This window comes from Pteropus alecto, unplaced genomic scaffold, assembly GCF_000325575.1.
Source record: "Pteropus alecto unplaced genomic scaffold, ASM32557v1 scaffold156, whole genome shotgun sequence".
Taxonomy (NCBI): Eukaryota; Metazoa; Chordata; class Mammalia; order Chiroptera; family Pteropodidae; genus Pteropus; species Pteropus alecto.
The window spans coordinates 2,915,913-2,943,701 of NW_006437746.1; the positions used below are offsets into that span (position 1 = coordinate 2,915,913).

The 27,789-nt window shown below is 44.3% G+C and overlaps 1 long non-coding RNA gene across 2 annotated transcripts in view; it reads left to right on the plus strand.

The window, feature by feature from the left end:
• LOC112482051 overlaps positions 1-27,789 on the plus strand; it is a 125,735-nt gene that overhangs the window by 93,740 nt on the left and 4,206 nt on the right. The window contains exons 3-4 of one of the 2 annotated variants that reach the window (XR_003047172.1): positions 10,600-10,711; positions 10,813-11,113. This is a non-coding gene — a long non-coding RNA (uncharacterized LOC112482051). Of the gene's footprint in view, positions 1-10,599; positions 10,712-10,812; positions 11,114-27,789 lie in introns of those variants that run through there. The other variant, XR_003047171.1, reaches the window with a different exon arrangement.

The window sequence follows — 27,789 nt, forward strand, 5'->3', positions numbered from 1 at the left end:
ATAGGAATTTATTTTTCTGACTTAATTAAAAAGCCAGAGGGCATTATGTGACTTACGCCACATTATACTGTTGGAAGAAAAGTATAAACCATCTGTTTTACCCGTTTTCAAATAAAATAGAAATATCATTTTCCTCCCAAAGCAGCTTTTCAGCAAGACACAGAAAATTAATCAGATTTAAGATTTGACGGTACAGGAAGTAATCACTGGGATCATACAATATTGGAGTTTAAAGAAATACCATGATAAATTGACATTAAATGTGATGTCAGTTACTTCAAATAATACTTTTTTCTGCCTCCTTAAAAAATGAGAAAACACAATTGCACGTATTTATGGGTGACATATTTCTTTATTAAACATTATTGGGGTGACATTGATTAATAAAATCAAATAAGTTTCAAATGTACAGTTCAACAGTATGTCACATATATAGTGCATTGCGTGTGTACCACCCATAGTTAGATTTCCTTCCGCCACCAAATATTTGACCCCTTTTACCCCTGTCTACTGCCCCCTCCCCCCTTCTCTCTGGTAACCACTAATCTACTGTCCGTGTCCATGAGTCTGTTTGTCATGTTTGTTTGTTGCTTTCAGTTTTATATACAGATGACATATTTCAAAATAAAATGTAAAAGAAAAGGAAAAATTATTTCCCCAAAATAATTTAAAACAAAGAAGAGTTGTAAGAATAGTACAGTGAATTCCCATGTATTCTCAACTCGGAGTGATGGCTTCATCACCTCTCTGCCTCCTCTTCATACACACAGTGCATGCAGGTGCATTATATACACCCACATTTTCCTAAACCATTTGAGAGTTAGCGAATCTTTACATATTTCAGCTTGTATTTCCTGAAAACAGAACCAAGTGCAATTATCCAATTCGGGAGATTTAGCATCAATATAATATTATTATGTTGATACAATTGTATTACTGTTGCGTGGACTGTATCAATTTGGTATCAAAATCCATATTCAAAGTTTGCTATTTGTCTCAATCCCCTCGAAAGCAATTCCTTTTTCCCTTGACCGAGGATCCAATCCAGTAGTGCTCATTGCATTTGGTGCTTATGTCTCCGATCCTCTGTAATCTAAAACAGTTCCTCAGCCTTTTTGTCTTTCATGACGTTGACATTTTTTAAAATTTTATTTTATTACTAGTTTCAAGTAGACATTTATATAGTTTATAAAATGACCCCCTTGGTTGCTCCTTCTCTCTTCTGGCTCTCCACCTAGCCATTACATTACTGCTCACTGCATTCCCTGTGCTGTGCTCCCATCCCTGTGACCATCTATCAACTACTAATTTGTACTTCTTTAACCCTTCACCCCTTTCTTCCAGCCCCCAAACCCCCTCCCCTCTGGCCATCACCAGATTGTGAGTCTGTTTTTGATAGTTTGTTCTTTTTGTTCCTTAGATTTCACATATACATGAAATCATATGGCAGGCATCTCTCTCTGACTTATTTCGCTCAGCGTAATAGCCTCTAGATCCATTCATGTCGTTGCAAATGGTAAGATTTCATTTTTTTAATAGCTGAGTAATACTCCATTGTACATATGAGCCATAACTTCTTTATCCAACTGTCTGTTGATAGGTATTTAGGTTGCTTCCTCATCTTGGCTATTGTAAATTGTGCTGCCATGAACATTGGCGTGCATAGATCTTTATGAGTTGTTGTTTTGGTTTTCTTTGGATAAATACCCAGAAGTGCAATTGCTGGGTCAAAAGGTATTTCCATTTTTAATTTTCTGGGAAACCTCCAGACTGTTTGCAATCCCACCAACAGGATTTGAGGGTTCCCTTTTCTCCATATCCTTACCAACACTTGTTCTTTGATTTATTGATGATAGCCATTCTGACAGGTATCTCGTTGTGGTTTTAATTTGCATTTCTCTGATAATTAGCGACCTTGAGCATCTTTTCATATGTCTATTGGCCATCAGTATTTCCTCTTTGAATAAATATCTGTTCAGATCTTCTGCCCATTTTTTAATTGGATTGTTTGGGGTTTTTTTGTTGTTGAGTTGCATGAGTTCTTTATATATTCTGGATATTAACCTCTTATCAGATGTATCATAAGTGAATGTCTTCTCCCATTCAGTTGGTTGTCTTTTTCTTTTGTTGATGGTTTTCTTCGTTGTGCAAACTTTTCAGTTTGATGTAGTCTCATTTGTTTATTTTTTCTTTTGTTTCCCTTGCTTGTGGAGATATGTCCAAAAATAAATTACTAGTAGCAATATCAGAAAGATTACTACCTAGGTTTTCTTCTAGAAGTTTTATAGTTTTGGGTCTTACATTTAAGTCTTTAATCTATTTTGAGTCTATTTTTGTACATGGTGTAAGAAGGTGGTCCAGGGTTTTTGATTTGTTTTGTTTTGTTTGTTTGTTTGGTATATATCTGTCCAGTTTTCCCAGCACTATTTATTAAAGAGACTGTCGTTATCCCATTGTATATTCTTGCTTCTTTTGTCATATATTCAGTGAGCTTATAGGCATCGATTTCTGGGCTCTCTGTTCTGTTCCATTGATCAATGTTTCTGTTTTTATTTTATGATTATTTGTTCTAGCCCTCTGAAAAATGCCATTGGTATTTTGATAGGGATTTTATTGAATCTTTAGATTGCTTTGGGTAGTATGGTCATTTTAATGATGTTGATTCTTCCTACCCATGAGCATGGTATATGCTTCCATTTATTTGTATCTTCTTCACTTTCTTTTTTCAATGACTTTTACTTTCTTGGTTAATTTGATTCCCCGGGTATTTTATTGTTTTTGATTCCATAGTAAATGAGATTATTTTATTAATTTCTCTTTCCAAAAGTTCATCAGCGATACAAAAAAATACCACTAACTTCTGAATATTTTGTATCCTGCCACTTTACTGAATTCATTGATGAGTTCTAACAGTTTTTGGTGGAATCTTTAGGGTTCTCTATATATAGTATCATGTCATCTGCAAATAGCAAGAGTTTTACTTCTTCTTTTCCAATTAGGATGCCTTTTATTTCTCTTTCTCGTCTTATTGCTGTGGCTAAGACTTCCAATACAGTGTTGAAGAGGAGTGGCGAAAGTGGCCATCCTTGTCTTGTTCCTGATCTTAAGGAAAATGCTTTTAGCCTTTCCTCATTGAGTATGATGTTAGCTGTAGGTTTGTCATATGTGGCCTTTATTATGTTGAGGTACGTTCCCTCTGTTCCCACTTTGCTGAGAGTTTTTATCCTAAATGCATGCTGGATTTTGTCAAATGCTTTTTCTGCATCTATAGATATAATCATATGGTTTTTATCTTTTGATTTGTTAATGTGGTGTATCACATTAATTGATTTCCGACATCGACTTTTTTTTAAGAGAACAGATAATGTCCCTCATTTTGGGTTGTTCTGATATTTCCTGATGATTAGATGAAGGCACACTTTTGGGTCATTCATTGCAGCATTTTTTAGGTAATCTAAGTCCTTAAGAAGATTATTCAGCAGAAGATGGTTGGCAAACCTCAGAGCCCTGTCACCCCAAAGTGTGTCTGGGTCAGGTGTGTCCCAGGTGCCATGCACCAAGGGCTCTGGCTTCAGCTTTCTGGTATGTCACCACTCAGAAGGCATTTTTTAATGAAGTATCCAGGGACTCATTCCAAAATAGGAAAGCAACCATTTCAGCCTGAAATCCATTTTTTTTCTCCCTGTTTGTTATATCTGTGTTAGAGACATAAAAGCTCATGAAAAAATCAGCCACATACATTAGCAAAAATATTTAGGCCATCCGAATGATAATTAGGTTAAGAAACGTTTTTGTGAGAAATGTCTGCATGTGTATGTCAGTTTATGTGTACACGTGGTTGGATGTGGAAGAAGGAAGAGTTGAAGAACTCTTGCTTGTCCTTGGAGCTGAAGAGGCCCACGTTTAAGTCTCTTCCAGGGCCTCAGGTCTTCCGCTGGCGAGGGCCAGGTTCACCCACACCCACAGGCACATGGCCGTCGTGAATTCCGAACAGCATCACACAGTTCTCGGCCTCTCCATGTGAGCTCCTTGCTTAGTGCCCGACTTCATTCCTTTCTACAGCTCTTTCCTTCTCCTCCTCCTCTACCTGGTAGTCTGCCGTGATTTGCAGTCTCAAAAATGCGGACTGGAAACATCGTAGCAATTGTCTCTAGGCTGCAATGCCAGGGTCTTGGGGCTTTTAACCATAATACTTAGCGCATCCTTCTGATATACAGCTCTTAGCCCCAATTCTGAGCTTAGGTTCTCACCTTCTCTGCTTCAGCTTCCATGGGACTCTCCAAAATTGCTTCCTCGCTCCCCTGCTCTGTACAAAGCCCTGGATATTGCAAAGATCCAGGGGCAAGGGGGCAGCTCTATAGAGCAAAGGTGTTGTTCCTTATTCATTCATCCAGCAAGCACATACTGAGCATCTGCTATGTACCAGGAACTCTTCTTGCAGCTAGAGATACAGAGGTGATCAGACTAGGTTCCCACCTCACAGAGCTTACGTCCAGTGGCAAGTCATGTGATATACTAACAAAGCCAGAATAATATAGTTCCAGATGGCAATAAGCACTATGGTGAGGATCAAACAGGCTAACACAGAAGACAGTGAGGAATGGTTAGAACCTCACCCTGGCTCCCTGGGCTCCTGTCTCAGTGGGTTTTGCCGTGGCGCTTCTCTGCCAGAGCAGCCGCCTGTCCCATCCTTTCCCTTGGGCTGGATCGAGGATGAGCAGGTGAGATGATGCCAGCAGGGCCCCCAGGAACTCCTTACTGATGATCTTTAGGAGATGGTACGTCATTTGAGGTTTCTTGGAGACAAAGCAGGCTTGTGTACGTCGTACACACACAACCTGGGGTCAAGGACTGGAGAAGAGCCCACCTGGTAATCTGAGAAATCACTTCCTGAAGAAAAAGACTTTTAGTTTGTTCAAGGGGAAGCTAATAGGGCATTATCATGAAAAACAATCAGAACTGTGTACAACTAATTTAGAATAGACATCGTCCTGCTTATGCTTCGTAGACATGATGGGACTATACTGGGTGTTCATTCAATGATTTTCTGTAACTCTTAGCAAGTAATCACCATTCCATTCACATTTGCCCCTAAAATTGGGCTATCTGCCAGTATCTCTTGTAGTATTTATCTTTCAGTTCAAATTACGACTTAAAAACAGGGTAGGTGTTACTTTTTTTAACATCTTTCCCAAAAGTCTTGGGGCTCCTAAGGTGTGAATTTGTGGGGCACACAAAGGCAGCCTGGATCGGGCATGAGAGGAAGGGGTGCCGTATCTGTTCGGGGCTTGATGCGCAGCGAGACTCTGAGCCCTCATAATGGAGTCTTCCGCTCTGCTGTCGGCCTGAGATGGTTGTGCTTTGTAGTTGTGAGCAGTGTTACATTGTGTGTTACATAAAAGCGCACATACATCCTCCGATAAACATATATGCTTTCACCAAAATTTGACCTAAGGCACTTGGGGATGAGGAAGCCTATGGTGGGGCAGAACCACTGTCTCCAGCCAGGCCACCAGCCCGCGAGCTATCACTGAGGTGGTGGCCTCTCCATCACTCTGAAGTGGGTGCCCCTAGTCCCTCCCCTGCGTGAACCTCAGGATTCCTGTGGCCTTCACCTGTGTGGGCAGCCCCGGCCAGACACCCCAGGCTTCCAGTTTGAGGGGTTGGGAGAGCCCCTCCAGGGGAGTCCCTGCAGGATGACTGTGACACCTGTACCTTACCTGGTGGGGAACACAAAGCAACTCTCTTTTTCCGTCTCTCTCCGCTCTCAACTCATTCCAAAAATCCTGGAAACGGCAAAGGCCCAAACGGAGGGCTGAAACAAACAGCTCTTTTATATTTCCAGGCAAGGTAGGGGACAACAGAGGCCTCCCCAGGGAGACTATGGCCCATGGAACCCTCACCAAGTTCAACAAAGCAAAGCCAACCGGTTCAACTTCCTGCCTCAGGGGCTCGTGGCGCTTCAAAGCTTTAGACATAGAAAGTTCACCAAGAAGCAGAACTCTTGAATGGCCCCGCGCACAGATATTATCACAGTGAATCGGAACACAAGACATGACAGGATCTCTCTACCCGCCCACACTCAGCACCCGTCTGCAACATCAGAGGGTTCCTAAGCACGGCAAGCACAGAACTGGCAATGCCCCAGGGTCCCCGCTGACCTGTAATGGCTGCTTCCTGGCCCTCCACTCTGCTCCCGAGGATCCACTGCCATTTCTCCTTCTCCTAAACTTAGCCAGCTACAGCTTAGAAAATGTGGCCCAGCCTCCTGCTCCAGAGACAGACTGAAAAAAAAAAAAGAAGATAAAATAAACAAAATCTCCCCTCTGTGAGAGCCTTTAATCATTTTTATTTTTTGATACAGTGCAGAAGTGACTTAAACAATAAAAGTATAAACTTGAGGATCCAAAGGGAGAAAAAAAAAAACAACGTAGCAGCGAGCACCGGATAGACACGGTTACACGGCACGACTGTCAGAATTCAGCAGGGAGAATCATTGTCCCTCGGTAATTATGTGCATCCATTAGCGTGGCATCCATTCTTTGTGGGAACGTTTGGTGACAGTCTCCAGAGCAGCACACAGCTCGTGTGGTCTGCAGTTTGATGGCCACCCCACATCCCCTGAGGGAGATGCCACCAAGACCACCACATTAAAGGCAGAGCTTGTTGGGTTTTGTTGCTTTGGTTTTTTTCTTTCATTTCAGATGCTGCTGTAGAGACCCAGAATATTTATTATAATTTTATAGACACCGCTAACAAAAGCTTCACTCACGGAGGAAAATTAAATGTTACGGTTTCATGAATGATGATGGCGGGGTGGGGGTGGTAAGCTGCAGAGGGTTGGGAAGGAGAGGGGAAGTGTCATTTCCTTGAGGAAAGAAAAATAAACGGAGTAAGCCATAAACATAGCTTCATTCCCAAGCCAGCAATTCTTACCCTTAATATGTTTTGTCAGGCAAGTCTTCAATACAGATTAAAATGAAATGCCAAGTAATTTCCACCTCTCGGCCGCTCGTGTCTGTGAACAATGGAGATTGTTTTGATGAATGTCAGTTAATAGCACTTGCAAGCTTGTGAATTTAGTCCTAGCAACAAATGGGGGGGTGGGGTAGGGATGGGGGGCGGCTATCTGTGCGTGGAGAGAAGACTGTTCCACAATCCCTTTCTGACCGATTCGGTTCATACCAACCCACATTGAAAGCGAACCAAAAACAAAATCAGGATGGCAAAGATAAGATGACCCTTTCTCGTTAATGAGGCCTAAGGCATAAAACATCATTTCCGAGAGCTGAGTCCCCTGGGAGGAAGATTTCTTTGCACTTAGGATGCTTTGTCAGACAGATTCCATTTCCGTGGCAGGAAAGGGGGGGGGGGGCAGCTGCATTGCTGGGGACCAGGCCTCTGGTTTAGCTGGGATGTTTGCAGCAAGTCTCACCAGTGGCATTCTGTCCCCCGTCCCACACACTTGCATCCTGACAGAAAGCAGACGCTGCGAACCCCCGCAGGCTGAGCCACGTGATCTCACTCGGTACACATCACTGCCTTTGCAACTTCGCATTCCAAACCCCCAGGGTGGGGTAATTTTGAATATCAGGAGTAGAAGAACTGAAGCGCCAGCAGAATTCTGTCACCCAAAGGATTTAAATCTTCACCTTCTCGTGACCGACACGGGCAGCGTACTTATTCACTCATCCTATTCTTAAGCTTGGTTGGAGGATTTGGTTTTGACTTATTCTCTTATGATTTGAAATAGGAGATTTTACTAGAAGTTGCTGACTAATTTTACGGTTGTGTAGGTGACAGTAATACTTCTGTCCATCGGTCACTGTGAAGGAGGTCTCCATGTTTAAATTCTAGTAGGTTAAAGTCGTCTTCTCTTCGAAGTAGCGAGGATCCGGCCATTAACTTGACTTTGGTGCTTACATGTTTCTCGGTGGTTTTTCGAATCACTGGTTGCCAGATTTTGGAGCGTCCAACTCATTTTTCTTAGATGTTGAATCAAAAAGAAATTCTTTCAGGAATGCTTGGGATGAGAAAAAATTCTCTGTGACTAGAATGAGAGGTTCAAGGGCAGGAAGAATTAAAACTGAGGTGTGTCGAGCTCAGCTATTCCCATTATTAGTTAATAGCATGTGTGCCCATGCTCATCTGGTTTGATCCCCACACTGACCCTCTAGGGGTCACCATCCCCATTTTACCGTGAGGGGACTGAGCTCACATGGCTTTCCCAAGACCCTGCACAGCCAAGAATCAAGTTTCCGGGTCTGTCTGACACCCGGTCCCAACTCTCTCACCAAAGCCTTATCTTCAGAAACGTTATCCCTAACTCAGGCACTGAGCTTAGTTGCTTAAAAAATTGTTGGGCAATACTTGTACACTGGTGTTGAATTATTTAAAAATGTTTAACTTTGCACACTTTGGTCAAAGTCAATAATTAGTCTCAGAGCATCGAACATCAGTGATCCCCGAGAGCTGAGTCTGTTTGTCAGAGGATTGCTTTGAGTTCAGGAATCATACACTACCTTGTGTACATTTCAGGAGCATCCTAAGGGTTTAGATTCTTAGATATCTGAAAGTTCCATTTTGCAGCCAATCCCAGGCTTTTCAAAACTAAAATTTAAGGAGGCGATTCTAAAGCAGGAATAAAATGGAACAGCTTATGTTGGTCGCCCTTCGGCAACCAGGGAGTTTGAAAAGCAATGGAGAGTAGGCAGCCGGCCAACCTTTGAGCAAAGGAAGGGCGATGCTTCCTGATGATGCCTGGGGGCTGGAGGACTGCGGCCAGAGCCCAGTCATGTCCCTCAAGACTGACCCAGAAGCCCACTTTCTCTCCTCACCTCACTACCCCCTCCACGACCTTCGTCATCGCATCATCTGGGAAATGCGAAACCAATCTGTCTGTCTTGTCATCACTCCCACTGGGAGCACGTGGGATGCAGGGGGAAGCACATGGGTGAGGCTGAGTCTCCATTTCCTTGCCCTTAAAATGGGGGCAGCGATACCCACCTCCGTGGGTCACCGTGAGGCTCAGACAGAAGGTGTGAGGAGCCCCTGGACCAGCTGGCAGAGTCAGGCTTGGTGAAAAAGGTGGTTACCGCAACAGAGGCATTCCGGAAGCTGCCAGCTTGTCCAGGCATCTCTCTCCTCCTCAGCCGACCTGAGCTGAGGCTTTGATAACAATTGCAGACCCTCTGGCATGTGGGAGTTCAGTGCTGGGCAGGTGAACGCTGAGCCCTGCCTGTGCATGATGGGAGAGGCTGCTCCAAAAGGCAGCACGGTCAGACTCCCGGGCATCACCGCAGGCTCAGTCCACTGGGACCCTTTCATGATCAGAAGGATCCCTCAGTTTCAAAATCAAAGTAAAATCTCTGGCAAAACACCAAGAAGAGAGGCGAGCATCTGTCAGCAAATTTCACTTCCCCAAGAATTCTTTCCATGTGTGGAAACACTGATAGAAAGTAGGGGAGCAAAGATTTGGGACCCAGGAGGCCCTGCCTCAGCCTAGACCCCTCCCCCGGGGGTGGACGCGGTGCCACCCAGGGCACAGGAGTGGGGAGAGGCCAGGAGAGGGGCATCACTCCAAAAGGATTGTAATGTTGTGCCAATTTATATTAGTGACAACCTGAGGCATGCACATAGGAATGGATTCTAAGGGTATCGGACTAAGAAGGATGAAATCGATTCTGAATCTAACGTGTTAGCTCAAACAGCCGGAAGTGGCTCTGAGAGATCGCTTTGCGGTCGGCTGAAAGTAGGACTCGGGCTCTGCATTCAGTGAGCGTCTGGAATTAGACTGGCATAATGGAAGGAAGGAATCCAGGGAGGCTGGGGCGTTGGAGTGGATTTGTCACATGCATACTTCCTCACCCTGTCCCCAGAGCAGGCTCAGAGGCACTCTCTGCTAAGAGCCTGAGACATGTGTTAGTGAGGGTACACCAGCTGCCATGTAGAGCTCTGCGGTGGCTGAAATCTATATGCTGGGGGGATGTTGCCGTTGAAATGGGCTGATTTCGATGGGAAAGATGGGGGTCGCTGCGTGGCAAAGTGGGCACAGCTACCTAATGGGCATCAAAATGATTTTTTAATATTGCCGTCCAGCTCTCCTGCCAGCACGAGCTCCATGATGTTTCCTTTCTCTGCTTTTACTAGGCGTACAACACTGGGTACCCTGTCTTGGCCCTGAATCTGCATTCCTCTCCTTCGATCCTTTTGTTTTTCTTCTTAACCGTCGATGTCAAAGAAAACCGCTTCCCAGAATGTGATAGGTTCTGCCAACGTGTCATCTGCAGACGTAACGCACTGAGCCCCGAGGCGTTTTTCAGGATGCCCACACTCCTCCAGGGCTCCCTGAGACAGAGCTGGCTACAGGGATCCCCACGGTAGTATCTGGGCGTCTTTCTGTGCTGTTAGGGGCGTCTTTCCTGCTGTGGTGAGCCATCAATGACGACAGGGAAGATTTATTAAGCCTAAGGATTCTCCTTTTTTTTTTCCCTCTAATGGCCGAGGAGGATAAGCGTTACTGTCCCCATTTTACAGGTGAGGAAACTGTTGGCTAATCATTGGCAGTCTGTCTCACTGACCTTTTATCTCTCCACACAGGTACCCAGCGTGTCTCTGTGGCTGTCCCCTCAGACTTTCTTCACACAGAGCTTCCCGCCAGCTCACTCTGGTGAGTACTCGGTGGTCAGACGCGCAGGACCAACCACAAAAGGTAAGCAGTGTCTTATAGTTAAATGTACTTTGCAAGGCGTAGGGGGGATATTTTGCAAATGGCAGAGCCTTACATGGACCTATCATCTCATTCAATGATAGTGACCCAGTTCCCTGTTCTGCGTGACACAGCTGAGCTCGGGGTTGATGAGTAGGCCCGAGTCGCACAGGGGCGAGCGGCAGTCTCTCTCACCTGACTCTGGGGTTCCCCTTGAAGAAGCAAGGTCATGATCTCATGGACTTCCATAAGCTGCCCACGGTGCTGTTAACAGGGGGTTCAAACCGAAAAAGGCAATAGAAGCGGTGTTTGGAACCGCCGGTCGGCGCTCTGAGCGTCACTGTGCTGAACCCCGACTCAGAGCCGTCCTGGTGTGCAGCCTGCTCACCTGAGACTCCCGCCAACTCAGTCCAAATAAACGTTGTGGGCGAGCTGCCTCGTCCTTCATCACCACTTCACTTTGCTGGTCTGAACCCACGATAGGGGTAAAGAAAATAAAAAGCATTAACTATGAAACAAAATTTGAAATATTAAAGACGTTTATAAGATATGAATGGCCCCTACCAATCTGTGACTTTCATAAAGGTTAAACAGCTGCCCCCAGAAAAGTTTGCTTTAAAGCCCACTGCCTCAGTTTTCCTTATCTGCAAAATGGGGACAAAACCATGGCCCATTCCCCATCTCCTCACGTCCCATCTTAGTGCCTGTTGAGGACAAGGAGAATTGAGGTCAGGTGTATCTTCAGCTGAGAAGACCAGCCTTGTGAGGGTCTCCCCATTTCTTCAGCTTCCCCTGAAAGTGCCCCCTTCTCCTGAACTCCAGGTCCGAAGCTGTTGCCTCTGGTAGGGGACAAAGGAATAACACCAGCTAGGTCATGGCCTCGGTACTTTGTCTAAAGAGTATTTCGTCATCATCCCGCCTATTTTTTTTCTTGCTAAGGGAATGGAATGGGAGGGGAAGAGGGAAGGGAAGAGGGAGGGCGGGAGGGAGGGAGGCTCCCGGGCCCTAAAACAGGGAACTCTTCATTTTCTTGCCACATATGCTTGAGACCCAGAAAAGCATGTCACTAGAAGCATTGCGTCACTAGAAGCATTAAGAGGCACTTAAGGATGCTGTGATAATGTTAGCTGTGCCCTGTCACTTTGTCTTGAAAAGTATATAAGTTCAAGAGAACCCAGTAGTGAGCCCTGACTGGCAGAATTTCCCACCTGCATGCCCACTCACCCCCACCCGCAGATTTTCAGCCCAGAGTTAAGGTTGGTAATCAGGTGGCCCTTCTTTGGGCCAGAACAGGCCCCATGAAATTCAGCTGAGTTCCAAGGTTGCCTTTGCCAAGTCTGAAGTTAGAGTGACCATTTTCTGGGACTTGCTAGCAGAATGAAGAATGAGACTGGACACCCTGTTTGTGTCGGGAACAGGGACGGAGAGACTCAGCAGTGCCATCGATCAGGAGGTGTTTTCTGCGCCGTACGATGGAGTTTTGAGTTGGCTGCAGCTCCTGGGCAAGGCACATGATGTGTGATTTTGAGGCCCCAGAGTGTTAGTCCCATTGTCGCAGTCAGGGAACTGAGGTGCAGGGTGAGCGGGAGGGTGTGGACAGCATCGTGAGGTCAGATCGGGGGCGGGGCTCATCCTGGTATCCATGCTGATCCCTGCCTTCCCTTAGCATCCACGTGCGCTCGGGGACGGCTCCTTGGCCTTTTCTGTGTCATGGACCCCGGCTCACCGTACTGTCTCTGAAAGCTTAAATGTAAATACCTCGGGTTTCAAAAGTGCTTTACTTTGTCTAAGTATTCCTTGTTCAATTTCATCAAATACTTAGAATTTTTTTTTAAGTTTTCCAAGGAAAACTCTCACCTTCCTGTTCCTCGCTCATGGGTCATGACCCCCTGCCCCAGGAATGTAAGCACACACACCCCCATGTGCAGGAAAGCTGCCCCTTGTCCCCAGGACTCAGAGGCACTTTCTAGGTGTGGCACCTAGAGCCAGGGTTCCAGAGGAATTTACTGGCTCCTGCTGACCTGCCACTCCTGCGGGGGCTAACAGAGGTGGCTTCTTGAGCGGCTCCAATAATGACATTCTGTAAGAGTCGTGTCAGTGATGGCTTGTGTACATCTAGAGTCTGGGGAGAGGACCATCCATGAGGTGGCAGCCCCCAGAAGCTGGTTCATAATCACAGAAAAATTTGGACTTATGATTTGTCTCTCAACTTTGCTAGTGATCGCTCCAAATCATGGCTGGGCGATCTAAAAGGCCGTGAACGTGAGCCTGCAGCAAGCCATCGAGGGTGTGCAAGCACAGGTGCGAGTGTGTGCGCGCCAGTTCGGGGCTGTGTAAGAGGCGTAGCGATGCATCCGTTCGCACCAGCCTGATCCTCATCCCTCTGTCCTGAGGACTTGCTGGTGTTGTAGGAGTAACTCATCCTATTCTGAAGCAGAACCTCCCCTTTCTAATGTGTTAAAATACTTCAAAAGGTTTCTTCCTCCAAGACTACCTTCGTTGCTATATTTTTTTTTATAATTTCTTGGGAGAAATCCTGGAGGGAGCGAGGGCCTTTTAAGGCCAGTTGTGACAGAAGACTTAGAACCTTGCAAGAGGAATCCCCCAGGGCTCTGTGGCCAGGAATTGTGGGAGGGAGCAGGGCTTTCAAAAAAGAAAGAGTAAGTCTCTGCTGAGAACAGGAAGTGCCCAGCTGGGCCCCTGTTGTTGTTTTCAAACAATTTCTTTTCTTCCCTGAGAAAAACCACTGGATGGAGCTTCCCCAGTGTACATTTTGTCTGACAAGAAAGCACTTTACCCTCTGGCAACAGAAACACCAAGGACCAAAGCCAGGAGGAAGGCAGAGCAGTTCACCTGTCCCCGAGGGGATGTGGAGCCCCAGGCCCCGCCCAACGCCACCTCCGTCTGTGCCAGGAGTCTGGCAGGTCCAGAAGGTCTGTCCCCAGGTCCAGGGTGGGCAGAGGAACAGGAGAGGTCAGTCAGCTCTGGTCAGTGGGTGATGGGACTTTGCATTTGAGAGAAGAATGGAGACGGGACTGTCTTATTAATAGACATTTGTCACACACCAGGTTAGGCAATAATCTTCCCATTGTCGATATGTGTTAACCACCCGCCTCCCACCGCCTCGATATGTCTTCTGGGACACAGCGGAGGGAGAGGCGTTTTTAAAAGACATCCTTTTCAGAGAGAAATGCAGATGTGCGTCTTTGTACAATGGGCATGTCCTCAAAATGAAGCGCGTCTGACGTGGTCTTCAAGGCATCGTGCAAACTTGCTTTTTAATGGGGTCCTGGATCTCTTAAAGAAGTCACTCCTTAGAGAGTTTTTGTACAAAAAGAGGCTTCCATGTATTGGGTTTCTTTAAAGCAAGGTTTTCTTACATTTTCACTCTTACATTCTGGTTCTTAAAATAGTAGTGGAATTACTTAGGAAAGGCATCGAGCCAGCAACCCTTTTGGAACCTCGAAGTCCCTCAGTCTTTGCCACCCATGATGGATACATGTGAGATTGTCACTTTCCTGGAATCGGCCCCTTCCACACAGCCCCGCCCCCCACAAGCCCAGGAACTGAAATGACCGCGGTAAAAGAAAATTCAAGAACTTTCAAGCATTTTCAAATTCAATGAAGAATTAGCAAAGCCAAGTCAAAAGCAGGTCTCTTTCAATTGTATGAAATTGTCAGATCCTTTTGAGTCTGACGGGACACGAGTGCTGAGCACATTCCTAGAAACACCAAAGAGACCGGATTTAGCCAACTTTGATTTGACTGAAAAAGAACAGAGTGGGGGGGAGGGAAAAACCCCACAACTAACTAAGGCACCAAATTCACACCGTAGAAAAGAAGGAATCATAAAATCCCTCCATGATGCTAAAGTAGCATTCATGACAAGTTAAATTTCTTTTTCTGACAGTGAACCAGCCACTAAAAAAAGCTTCCTGCAGCACATGGCAGGGAGAAGGCTTCTCAAGCCTCCGTGCTTATTATCCTGCTCCCAGCCTTTATTTTTCTCCCACCCCTCCCCCTAGAACTGCACTCAGATCCACCAATCCATTGCAAGGAGGAGCTTCACGCATCAGCCTGGGATGTGGGATTGATCTTGCCAGAGGAAATGCAATGGGAAGCTAATGCTGCCTTTTATCCAGAAAGCAAAGTTCAGAGATGTTTGCATTCTGCTAAGTAAGCATGGCTCTCTCAAGACCCAACCTAGATGGACTGCCCTCTCAGCAGCAATTCTCACCAAGGCAACAAAAAATTCTCACCAAGGCAACACAGATGTGCCTCGGTGGACTTGCCTGAATCACGAAGGCCAGAGTCAGAACTGCTGATTTTGCAAATAGCTTGATTCTGTCATGTTTTAATTAGTCTGAAGTATTGCAAACACATTCAAGAGATTGGCAAATGAAAACTGGATTAAGATCTGTGCAGTAGACTTGGGAAGTATAGGGTAATCACTGTTGCATGCTGGATGCCGGAATTTCCTAATTTCTGTAAAAATGAGCCTTTTTAAAACTATATTGCCTTCTACCTACCCCTTCAAAAAAAAAAAAAAACCCTACCTACTGCATCCGAGGGTGATGGAGGGCTGCTGGAGACCTAAACTATATTGCCCTCTACCTACCCCTTCAAAAAAAAAAAACCCTACCTACAGGATTCATCAAAAAATAAAATGAAAAAAGAAACATTATATTTGGAATAGCTGTAACTTGGAACAAATAAATAATGAAGGGAGTTGGTACTTTGGGATGTCCACCCTTGACTTAAGTGCCCAGCAGAGGAAATGGCATCACATCAAAGGTATATTGTGTAGCCTAGTGGCCTGGAAAGCCAGCAGCAATGCAGCCATTGTCTAGCTGTGACTTTGGGTAAGCTGTCAGTTGAAATCGGTAAAACATTATCGTCTCACCTCAACTAGAATTCAGTGAGATAATGACTAAAGTGTAAAGCCTGATAACTAGGACATAGTAAGTTCTTAGCTAATGACATGATTTTACTAGAAGATTTGGACTTCCAGCCAAGAATGGTGGAGTAGGTAAATGCTGTGCTCACCCCTTCCCATGACCACATCAAAATTACAACTAAATTATACAACCGCCACCCTGAGAACAACCTGAAGACAAGCTGAACAGAAGTCTTATAACTAAGGATATAAAAAAGAAGCCATATGGAGACTAGTAGGAGGGGCAGAGATGCAGACCAGGCAGGTCCCACACTTACAGTGTGGCGATTAAGAAACAAGAGGGATATCTCAGCTATGGAGGTTCCTCCTGAGGAGCAAGGGGTCCCAGCCTTACACAAGGCTCCCCATCCCGAGGTCCCAGTGCTGGAAAGAGGAGTTCCCATGATATCCAGCTGTGAAAACCAGCAGGGACTGCATCCGAGGGTGATGGAGGGCTGCTGGAGACCTAGGCATCCCCATTGCGTGGTCTGCACACAGACTCACTCACAAACTCGCACTTTGGGCTCCAGCACAGGGGCGGCAGCTTGAAAAACACCAGGGATATGCAGGGAGGAACTAAGTTAACTAGCTTCAAGTCAGGGGCTGGGGGAACATGGGTCAGGACAGCTCTCTCCAGGAATAAAAGTGCTAGCAGGAGCCATTGTTCCTTTATTGACACACAACTGATAGGTGCAGGTGGGAGCCAAATCTGAGCTCCCCATTAATCTGGCTAACACTCTTCACCCCACAGAGGAATCAGGTGATTCTAAAACCTCACCCAACTCGCACTCCTGGCCAAATGTTTTTCAGTGGCTTTTCTACACAAGCGGCCTGCCTCGGCTTGCACAGAGGACTTTCCTAAAATCTCTCAAAGGTCCCAAATCCTAAATAAGCAGCAGCTGGCCTCAGTGGGCCCTGTACCTCTTGCTAGGCAGCCCCAAACCTGGCACAATTGGCAACCATTCCCAACTTGCATTTAACTCCCATCAGGTGGCCCCAAGCCTGGCATAACTGCTGGCCAGTCTTGGCTTAGCACATAACTTCAACCAAGTGGCCAGAAGCCCAGCACAAATAGCAGCTGGCATTAACTCACATCGTGGTGCTCACCAGAAGGTCCCAAGCCCAGCACTAGTGGCAGCCAGCTTTGGTTCACAGTATAGCCTTTCCCAAGAAGCTGCAAGCCCAGCATAAGCAAAATCAACCACACATCGCTTTGTAGCTCCTTCCAGGAGGCCCCAAGCTGGGCTTACTTGTCCTGTACTGGAGACCCTCCCAAGAGACTATAAAACCAACACACCTGGTGGCCAGCTTCAGCTCATACTAGAGCAGCATCCCACCAGCTCCATAAATGATATACCTGAAGGACGGACTCAGCTGGTAAAGCAACTTCTGCTTTGTGGAGCCAGCTCCTCCACTGTAGTCACAGCCAGTCCTCACAGCTGGCCAGCCTGAGGATCAAACCCACCCACTGTCATGCCAACAGCAATCAAGGCTCAGATATACCAGGAGGGCACAAACAACCCACACAAGAGACACTGAGAAAGCACCCAGCTCAGGTGACCAGGAAGACTGTGCCCCATAGGACACTTACTACAAAAGGCCACTCTGCCAAGATTGGGAGTCTTAGCACATCTAGTTGATACATAGAAAGAAACACAAGGAGGCAGCCAAAATGTAAAGGAAACATGTCCCAAATGAAAGAACAGGACAAAACTCCAGAAAAAGAACTAAACAAAATGGAGACAGGTAATCTACCAGATACAAAATTCAAAACACTGGTTATAAGGATGCTCAGTGAATTTAGAGGAAGCATAGATGAACTAAGAACTTCGACAAAGATAAAATATAAAGAACTAGTCAGAAATGAAGAATAACTGAGATGAAGAATACATTAGAGCAGGGGTCCCCAACCCCTGGGCTGTGGACTGGTACTGGTCCATGGCCTATTGGGAACCTGGCCACACAGCAGGGGATGAGCAGTGGGCCAGTGAGCAAAGCTTCATCTGTATTTGTAGCTGCTTCTCAGCACTAGCCTCACTGCCTCAGCTCCACCTCAGATCATCAGGCATTAGATTCACATAGGAGCACCAGTCCCTGGTGCCAAAAAGGTTGGGGACCACTACATTAGCGGGAATCAACTGCATATTAGATGAAACAGAAGGTTGAATTAGCAATCTGGAAGAAAATACCCAATTGGAACAACAAAAAGAAAAAAGAATTTTAAAAATGAGGATAGTTTAAGGGAGCTCTGGGACAGCATCAAGCATGCTCAAATATTTACACTCTCGGAAGGAGAAAAATGAGAGAAAGGAACAGAAACTTCATTTAAAGAAATAATGGCTAATAACTAATCTAACCTGGGAAAGAAAACAGACATCCGGGTCCAGGCAACTGCAGAGCCCCAAACAAGATGAACCCAAAGAGGCCCACAGCAAGACACTTCATAATTAAAATGTCAAAGGTTAAAGACAAAGAATCTTAAAAGCAGCAAGAGAAAGGCAGTTAGTTACGTACTAACTTATAGGAGCTCCCATAAGAATGTCAGCTGATTTTTCAACAGAAACTTCACAGACCAGCAGGGTTTGGCATGAAATATTCAAAGAAATAAAAAGCAGAGACTCACAACCAAGACTACTCTACCCAGCAAGGCTGTCATTTAAAATTCAAGGAGAGATAAAGAAAAAGCTAAAGGAATTCACCACCACCAAACCAGTATTACAAGAAATGTTAAAGGGACCTCTTTAAGAGGTAAAGAACATAAATATGAATAATAAAATGGCAATAACTACATACCTATCAATAATCACTTTAACTGTAAATGGATTAAATGCTCCAATCAAAAGACAGGGGTTAGCTGAATGGATAAGAAAACAAGATACTACATACGCTGTTTACAAAAGACTCACTTCAGATCAAAAGACACATGACTTAAAGGGATGGAAAAAGATATTTCATGAAAATGGAAAAAAAAAAACTAGGGTAGCAATACTTAGACCAGACAAAATAGACTTTAAAACAAATTCTGTAACAAGAGACAAAGAAGGGCATTTCATAACGATAAAGGGATCAGCCCAACAAGAGGATATCTCTCGTAAACATTTATGCACCCAACGTAGGAGCACCTAAATACATAAAGCAAATACTGACAGACATAAAGGGAGAGAGTGACAATAATAGTAGAGGACTTTAACACCCCATTGGCATCAATGGATAGATCTAGACAGAAGATCAACAAAGAAACTGTCCTTAAATGACACATTAGACCAGATGAATTTAATTTATATTTTTAGAGCATTTCACCCAAAAGCAGCAGAATATATATTCTTTTCAAGGGCACATGGAACATTTTCCAGGATAGACCACATGTTAGGCCACAATAATAGTCTCAATAAACTTAAGAAGATTGAAATTATAGCAAGCATCTTCTCTGATTCCAAGGATATGAAACTAGAAATCAATTACAAGAAGAAAACTAAAAAATACGAAAACAGCTGGAATCTAAATAACATGCTACTAAACAATGAATGGGTTAACAATGAGATCAAGGAAGAAGTCAAAAGATAACTTTGAGACAAATGAAAATGAAAACATAACAACCCAGAATCCGTGGGACACAGTCATAGCAGTTCAGAGAGAAATTTATAGCAATACAGGCCTACCTTAAACAAGAAAAATTTCAAACAAACAATCTAACTTTACACCTAAATGCAATAGAAAAGGAAGAGCGAACAAATTCCAAAGTGAGTAAAAAAAAAAGGAAGGCAATAATAAAGATCAGAGTGGAAATAGAGTCTAAAAATAATAGAAAAGATCAATGAAACCGAGAGCTGGTTCTTTGAAAAGACAAACAAAGTTGATAAACCTTTAGCCAGACTCAGCAGGGAAAAAAAGGCCCAAATAAATGAAATCAGAAATGAAAGAGAAGTGACAGTTGACACCACAGAAATACAAAGAATTATAAGAAAATACTACAATTATATACACCAACAAATTGAGCAACCTGGAAGAAATAGAAAAAATTCTATAAAGATTCAATCTTCTAGGACTGAATCAGAAAGAAATAGAAACACTGAACAGAACAATAACTACTAACAAAATTGAATCAGTAATCAAACTCCCAACAAACAAAAGTCCTGGACCAGATGGCTTCACAGGTGAACTTTACCAAAAATTCAAAGAATAATTAATACCTGCCCTTCCAAAAAATTGAAGAAGGCTCCCAAACTCATTTTATGAAGCCAGCATTACCCTGATACGAAGAATCCAAAAAAAAGAAAGTCATAGGCCAATATCCCTTATGAACATAGATGCAAAAATTCTCAACAAAATGTTAGCAAACAAAATTCAGCAATACATTAAAAAGATCATACATCGTGATCAAGTGGGATTTATTCCTGAGAAACAAGTTTAGTTCAATATCCCCAAATCAATGTGATACACCTAAAACAAAATGAAGGATACAAATCATATGATCATATCAATAGATACAGAAAAAAGCATTTAACAAAATCCTACATCCATTTGTGATTAAAAAAAAAAAACTCTCTGCAAAGTAGGGATAAAGGGAACATACCTTGAAATAATAAAGACCATATATGACAAACCCACATAACTTGATGCTCAATAGTGAAAAGCTGAAATCTTTTTCTTTAAGATCAGGAACAAGAGGATGTCCATTTTCGCCACTTTTATTCAACATAGTTTTGAAAGTCCTTGCCACAGCAATCAGACAAAAAATAAAAGGCATCCAAATTGGAAAGGAAGTAAAACTTATTATTTGCAAATGACATGATAATATATGTAGAGAACCCTAAGACGCCACCAAACTATTAGGACTAATAAATGAATTCAGTAAAGTAGCAGGATACAAAATTAACATTCAGAAATAGGTTGCATTTTTAGATACCTATAATGAACTGTCTTAAAGAAACTAAGAAAATCTCATTTACAATTACATCAAACAGAATAAAATACCCAGGAATAAATTTAACCAAGGAGTGCAAGACCTGTACTCGGAAAACTATAAGACATTGAAAAAATTGAATAAGATACAAATAAATGGAAGCATATACTCTGCTCATGGATAAGAATAATTAACAGCATTAAAATGTCATACTACTCAAAGCAATCGACGGATTCATTGCAATCCCTGTCAAAATACCAATGGTATTTTTCACAGAATTAGAACAAATAATGTTAACATGTATATGGAACCACAAAAGTCCCCAAATAGCCAAAGCAATCTTAAGAAAGAAGAATAAAGCTGGGGGTATCATACTACCTGATATCAAATTGAACTACAAGGTCATAGTAATCAAAACAGCATGGTACTGACATAAAAGCAAATACATTGATTAATGGAACAGAATAGAGAGCCTAAAAATAAACTCATGCCTATATGGTCAATTAATATATGACAAAGGAAGTAAGAATATACAATGGGGTAAAGACAGTCTCTTTAATAAATGGTATTCGGAACACTAGATATTGACATGCAAAAAAAAAAATAAAATTAGACCCCTTTCTTACACCTTATATAAATAAACTCAAAATGGATTAAAGACTTAAATGTAAGACCCAAAATCATAAAACTCCTATAAGAATAACATAGGCAATAAACTCTGACATTGCTCTTAGTAATATATGTTTGGATATGTCTCCTTGGACAAGGGAAACAAAAGAAAAAAATAAACAAATGGGACTACATCAAATTGAAAAGTTTTTTGCACAGCGAAGGAAACCATCAACAAATGAAAAGACAACCTACTGAATGAGAGAAGATATTCGCCAATGATACATACAATAAGGGGTTAGTATCCAAAATATATAAGAAACTCATACAACTTAATACCAGAAAGACAAACCATTTAATTAAAAAATGGGCAGAGGACCTGAAAAGACATCTCTCCAGAGAGGACATACAGATGGCCAAAAGATACATGAAAAGATGCTCAACATCACTAATCATCATGGAAATGCAAATTAGAACCACAGTGAGATATCACCTCACACCTGTCAGAGTGGCTGTCATCAACAAACAAGTGTTGGTGAGGATGTAGAGGAAAGGGAACCCTCGTGCACTGTTGATGGGATTGTGCAGGCCATATGGAAAACAGGATGAAGGTTCCTCAAAAAGTTAATAATAGAACTACCATATGATCCAGCAATTCCACTTCTGGGTATTTATCTGAAGAAATCCAGAACACTAATTTGAAAAGACATATGTACCCTTATGTTCATTGAAGTATCATTTACAATGGCCAAGATATGGAAACAATCAAAATGTCCATCAGTAAACAAATGGATAAAGAAGATGTGGAATGTGTGTGTATGTATGTAAACACACACACACACGCACACACAGTGGAATGTTACTCAGCCAGCCATAAAAAAAATGAAATCTTGCCATTTGCAATGACATGGATGGACCTGGAAGGTATTGTGTTAAGTGAAATCAGTCAGGGAAAGATAAACAATATATGATTTCACTTATATGTGGAATCTAAAAAACAAAATAAATGAACAAACAAAGTAGAAACAAACTCAGATACAGAGAACAAATTGATGGTTGCCAGATGGGAGGAAGGTTGTGGGGCTGGGTAGAAAAAGGAGAAAGGATTAAGAAATACAAATTGGTAGTTGTGTTAAGTGAAATAAGTCAGAGAAAGATAAACAATATACAATTTCACTTATATGTGGAATCTAAAAAACAAAATAAATGAACAAACAAAGTAGAAACAAACTCAGATACAGAGAACAAATTGATGGTTGCCAGATGGGAGGAAGGTTGTGGGGCTGGGTAGAAAAAGGAGAAAGGATTAAGAAATACAAATTGGTAGTTACAAAATAGTCACGGGGATGTAAAGTACAGCATAGGGAATATAGCCGATAATATTGTAATAACTGTATGGTGTGTCATATGGTTACTAGACTTTGTAAGTTATATAAGTACCTAATCACTATGCTGTACACCTGAAACTAATAGTGTATGTCAACTGTCATTGAAATTGTTTTAAATTTTTTTTTATAAAAAGAAGATCTAGCAGGATCCAGGATAAGTAGGTGGTGTTTGGTGGCTGGGTTGCCAGGGGAAGCATACAGCGCCTCTCAGCAGCAAAATACTCTCCTCACATCGAGAGCAAAATCCAAACCACAATACCAAACAGGTTGAATCCTCTACCCTCGCGCTTATCATAAAAAATGTCTAGAGTTCATATTCGGCTCATATTCGAACGCGGGGGCACCTTCACATCCACACACGCACACTGTCATTTAAAAACCACTCACAGGTCTTAGCAGGCTCAGACTAGAGACAAATGCCAAAGGGACTCTATGGGGCTGAGGACATTCGGGATAAGAAATGAGCCAGGGTGAACTATGGTTTAACAGCAGCGAACATGGCTCCATCTTTTGAGTTGGAAGCCAGGCCCTGTGCTGGCAGCCTTCCCTACGTGATCCCACATAACTCTCACCATCTCCATGAAGGCAGATGGATGGAGGGTTGGAGAGGGAAGCCCTGGCACCTTGCAGGAGACTCTGTAGCCAAAATAGCCATTATTTATGGGGCAATTACTATGTTCTCAGTGGCGTGCCATGCACCTCACATGTGGTTTTTCACTTAATCCTCAAAACAATCACGCAATGTAGAACTGTGTCCCCCGTTTCTAATGGAATTGTGAGGCTCGAAGGTCGAGCACCTGGCCCAGAGTCACACAGAAGCAGCCTCAGGACTCAGTCCTTGGAAATCTAATCACAGAGCCCTGGGCTTTTCCACTCTGGACCACCTGTGTACGCCCCCCGAAGGCCACCAGGGGTAGCACAGACACCAGTGGTGGGGAGACAAGACAGGGCTCCCCATAGCCACATTTCTGTAATTAGGCATGAGAACGGCGTTTACCCTAAAAGACATGCCCATGTGTAATTTCACCATGATCTTTGCACATGTACTAGGGCAAGCTTCACATGAGTGAGTTTTAACACATTTCACAATCCGTGCTAATATTAGCTTATGTTTACCCAGGGCTTGCTGTGTGTGTGCCAGCGCCATTCTGAGTGTGTAACAGGTATTAATTCACCGAATCCTTGTAACAGTCTCGTGTGGCAGTACTGTGGTGATCTTCATTTTACAAATGAGGAAAGCAGGGCCAGAGAAGATCAACGACTTGCCTGACGTCACACGTAGAAAATGGTCCAGCCAAGCTTTGAACCCGGGCCAATCTGTTTGCAAGGCCCGTGTTCTTAACCCTGCCAGGCCACAGACTAGAGGAGCAGTACACTGTAGGTCATGGAGATGCTGCACCTCTGTATCAGGTGGACCCCTGACATAGGTGATTGCAAGAAGGGACATACCTTTCCTAATAACTCCTGCTAATGATTCCACTAAAGAGGTTGGCACCAAAGATAATGGCTGATGCATGTGCCATCCATTCAGTTATCCTCAAGCCCTTAATATGTGGAGAGTCTAGGAAAGAGAAGTCTCAGGGAGTTTTCTGTTTTAACCCTTCCCATTTAAACATATTTGGCTGATGGCTGGAAAGAGTTTGGAGGCCTGCTGAGAGCTTTGACATTCTTGTCCAAAAGACATCGGTGTTGGCAGCTGTCCAAACACCGTGGTTGACTTTCAAACCATTTAATTGAAACCATATTTAAAACAAACAAAAAAAATAGGATGGTACCAGAGTAAGAGAGAGGGCTTGGCAAAGACCTTATATGCGCTTTTTCCACCACTGGATTGACCAGACAGGGCCACAAAGCTGATACAACAGGATTAGCAAAATTGCATTGTTGGACCTAGGCACAGCGTGACATGTGCTACAGCAAAGGCATATTTGGCAGGATTAACCTGCCAAGGATAAAGATGTAGCAGACAAGGGGCTGAATTAATGGACTGGCATGACCGAAGCGGGAAATCTATTTACATACGATATTAACTGTGCTAACAAACTCCGGGCTGGGCTCGGCAAGCCAGGCAGTCCCCTTTGAACCGGGAGTTTTTAATTTTAAAGCCTACCTGGAAGGCATCAGCCAAGACGAGCTAAAGCAAATAGGCTTCACAGGTTGCCTTCGGATTTATTTTTGCCATTGTCCTGGAGTAGATGTGCTGTCTTAAATGCCTGTGACAGCATGTGTGACTTACTGACCGTGCAGAATGATCCTGATACCTTAGTTTTTTGGTGCCAAAAGGTCTTCCATTTGGCGGGTTACTGTCTATGAAAAAGCAATGAAGAAACATAGGTACAATACACATTAGAAAATACCTACTTGCGATGGGTTGTTTTGCCTGACTTCTGCGTTCTGAATCTCTGAAAGTCAGAACGGGACCAGGGTGAGCAAGAAAGAGAGCCCAGGACACAGAACTTCGGGAGGTGCTCTTGGTCCTGCTGGTGTCAGAGTGAGCTCAGCCCGAGTGTTTGCCTCGCTCTCCTCACCTTGGTCCCGCCCCGCTAGAAGCGGCCGTGGGAACAACGTAAGATCTACCCATTCAAAACGTCGATGCACTTAAAATACACTTAACACAGACTCTAATGCACAGCTGGGTGTTGGGAGCTGGGGCCGAGAAGCACTGAGAGATGGGGAGGGGAAGGTGTGGGGGCTGATGAAGATGGTGGTGTCCACTGGGGCTTGAGCCAGTGGGGACCTCTGTGAGCCTGGTCCACTAACTGCAGTGCATCTCTGCTGAGGCTGCTCCAGGGTGTTAACTCCTGGCACCCAGCCTCCCAGGCACAGCCTGACCACACCGTCCCTTTCCTGATCCAGGGAAGCCCCAGGCTGAGGGCATGCTGTGCCCGGGAATAGGGCTTCACAGCGCCAACAGCGCCTGCCACGTGGGCAAGATTTAATTTTCCTCCGAAGATGTTAAAGCCACGTCAGACCCCCACTGCACTGAGGCTCATTAGGAATATGAGTTTTTAACAGAGCCTAGATTCAGAGCAGCAGTGTCCAAATCTGGTTTATCAGAATCCCTGGGGTCAGGAGTGGGTTCCTAGCTTCACTCCCAAACCAACTGAAGCAGGGTCTTGGAGTGCGGGGGAGGGGGAGCCCAGAATCCCTCCCTGTCCCCGCATCCAGATTAGGGCAGCTGTCCAGCACCAGATGGAATCTACATTGCCCCACGGTCAATCTAGAAGGTGGACGACGAAGAAATCAACCTGCATATCTGTTGCTTTCATCTTTTTCTAGAAGTAACAGAAAATGGTTTGTTGATTGGAGACCTCTGATGTCACAAAGCTTAGATAAATGCCCTGTCCTTGGGACTGTCTATGCCAAGTGATCGTTAAAATAAAAATAAAAATAAAACCCACAGAATTAACTGGCTTGACCCTACCAAGCAATTGGTAAAGAAGGAACTAACATAAGGAGGCCAAAGTGGAAAATAAAAAGATAAAAAGCTTTAGTTAAAATTGGTGCAGAATTTTGGAACACCGGAAATCTTATATTTTCTTACAATGCCCCTGGGGTAGCTGAGTTCCTCAGGGAGGAAACAATAGGTAAAAAGGCCCTGAGGTGGGACGGAACAGGCTGTGTTCCAGCAGGGCCACTCCGTGTGGCTCAATGACACCCAGTTCCACCCGCTTCCTCATCCCAGCGCTGAACCACGGTGCTGTACAGCCAGCCGCTAGTCCATACGGCACACCAGAGAACAGGGCTTCTCCTCCTCCCCCTGTTGACGGACCACATAAGTCCCTTCATCCTGCTAAACTTCCCACTCCTCACCAAGTGGGCACAATGACAGATCACGACCTTCACGGGGTGTGAGGCGCCTAGAACAGCACCTGCCTGGACATAGCCCCCTTCACCCAGCACACAGTGAATGCACAGCTCATCTGCGTCCTGCCTGGGAGCCTGGTCTGTGCCACCCACGTGTGGCAGAAATCCCCAGCTTGGCAGTGCTGTGGACCACAGAGGCCCCAGTGCAGAGATTATGGCCTAATGTCCCCACAGGAATATACTTCGATTGTAGCTATAACAAAAAGACTTTTCCGGACTCCGCGGCCACAGTGGTTTACGTGCCGCGGTATTCAGCTATGATTGATGAATTACTCAAAGTTTCTGCCTCCCCCGACTCCAGCAAGAACTTTGGCAGAACTTCCATGCCACATCTAGTACTAGGAACTTGCCAACTCTGCGTCCTTAAAATAAAGCAGATTCCAAGATAGATGGCAGAAAGTGGAAAATGTAATTTTATTTTATTTTTTCTTGATTGGATAACGAAGAACCACGCAGCAGGCAGGAGCCATTTGGGGCCAAAGAGCTGTTCATTTTAAAGTGTTTATCGACACCTGGAAATAGGGATTAAACTTTAAATGCTATTTTCATGTCAGTTTATGTTATATAATTTCATAATGGTGATAAAAGCCAAGCAGACACCAAAGGGAGAGTTCCAACGTCATCTTACTGCTGAGTGCCTCTAGTACAGACTCTCAGTACCTCCCCGCTGAAGCTCAGGGAGGACAAGCCTGGCAGGTCACCTGCTGAAAGGCAGGGCACAGTGATGCTTGTCTTCATGTGGACAGCCTGGTTTCTCTTCACCCAGTCTGTTTCTTTGGGTTTGCATAACTGTACAGATCTGCAGTGATCACCTTTATTTTGTGGTTGGGTTGTATTTCCGGCCTTTGGAGGATTTAGGGAGCTAGTCTCCACCTTTAGAAGGTTCCATTCAGACCCTGGTCATCCTTAGTAAACATGGGAGCTACCCCACAGGGCTTTCGAGGTCTGGGGACCCAGGACAGACAGAAACATCGAGAGGGAGGGATCTAGGCAGAGTCTTCGGGTCTCTTTGTTTGGCAACAGAGTAGCAGGAATCCCTGTGTCCCTCCCATACAAGTATCAGTGAGGAAAAACTCTTACTTGATGGGCCTTAAAAATCCTTGGTTACCATGACACCCACCAGGGCAGAGATCTGGAAGCTGGGGAGGCTTATGTTCCCCTTCGAAGATTCGGCAAAGGGAGCAGACCCTTCCCAGAGAAGCACCAAGGCACAGCGCTCCTTGGAGCCACTGATACCCACCCATGATCCCAGGGGATAGGAAGGCTGGCAAAGGACACAACAGAAAAGAAAAATCAGTCAGACGAGGGTAGAGAAGGAGATGCAGCGTCAAATCGGCTTGCACTCTGGTTCTAACCCGTGGCTGCTCTCTTCCCCCCC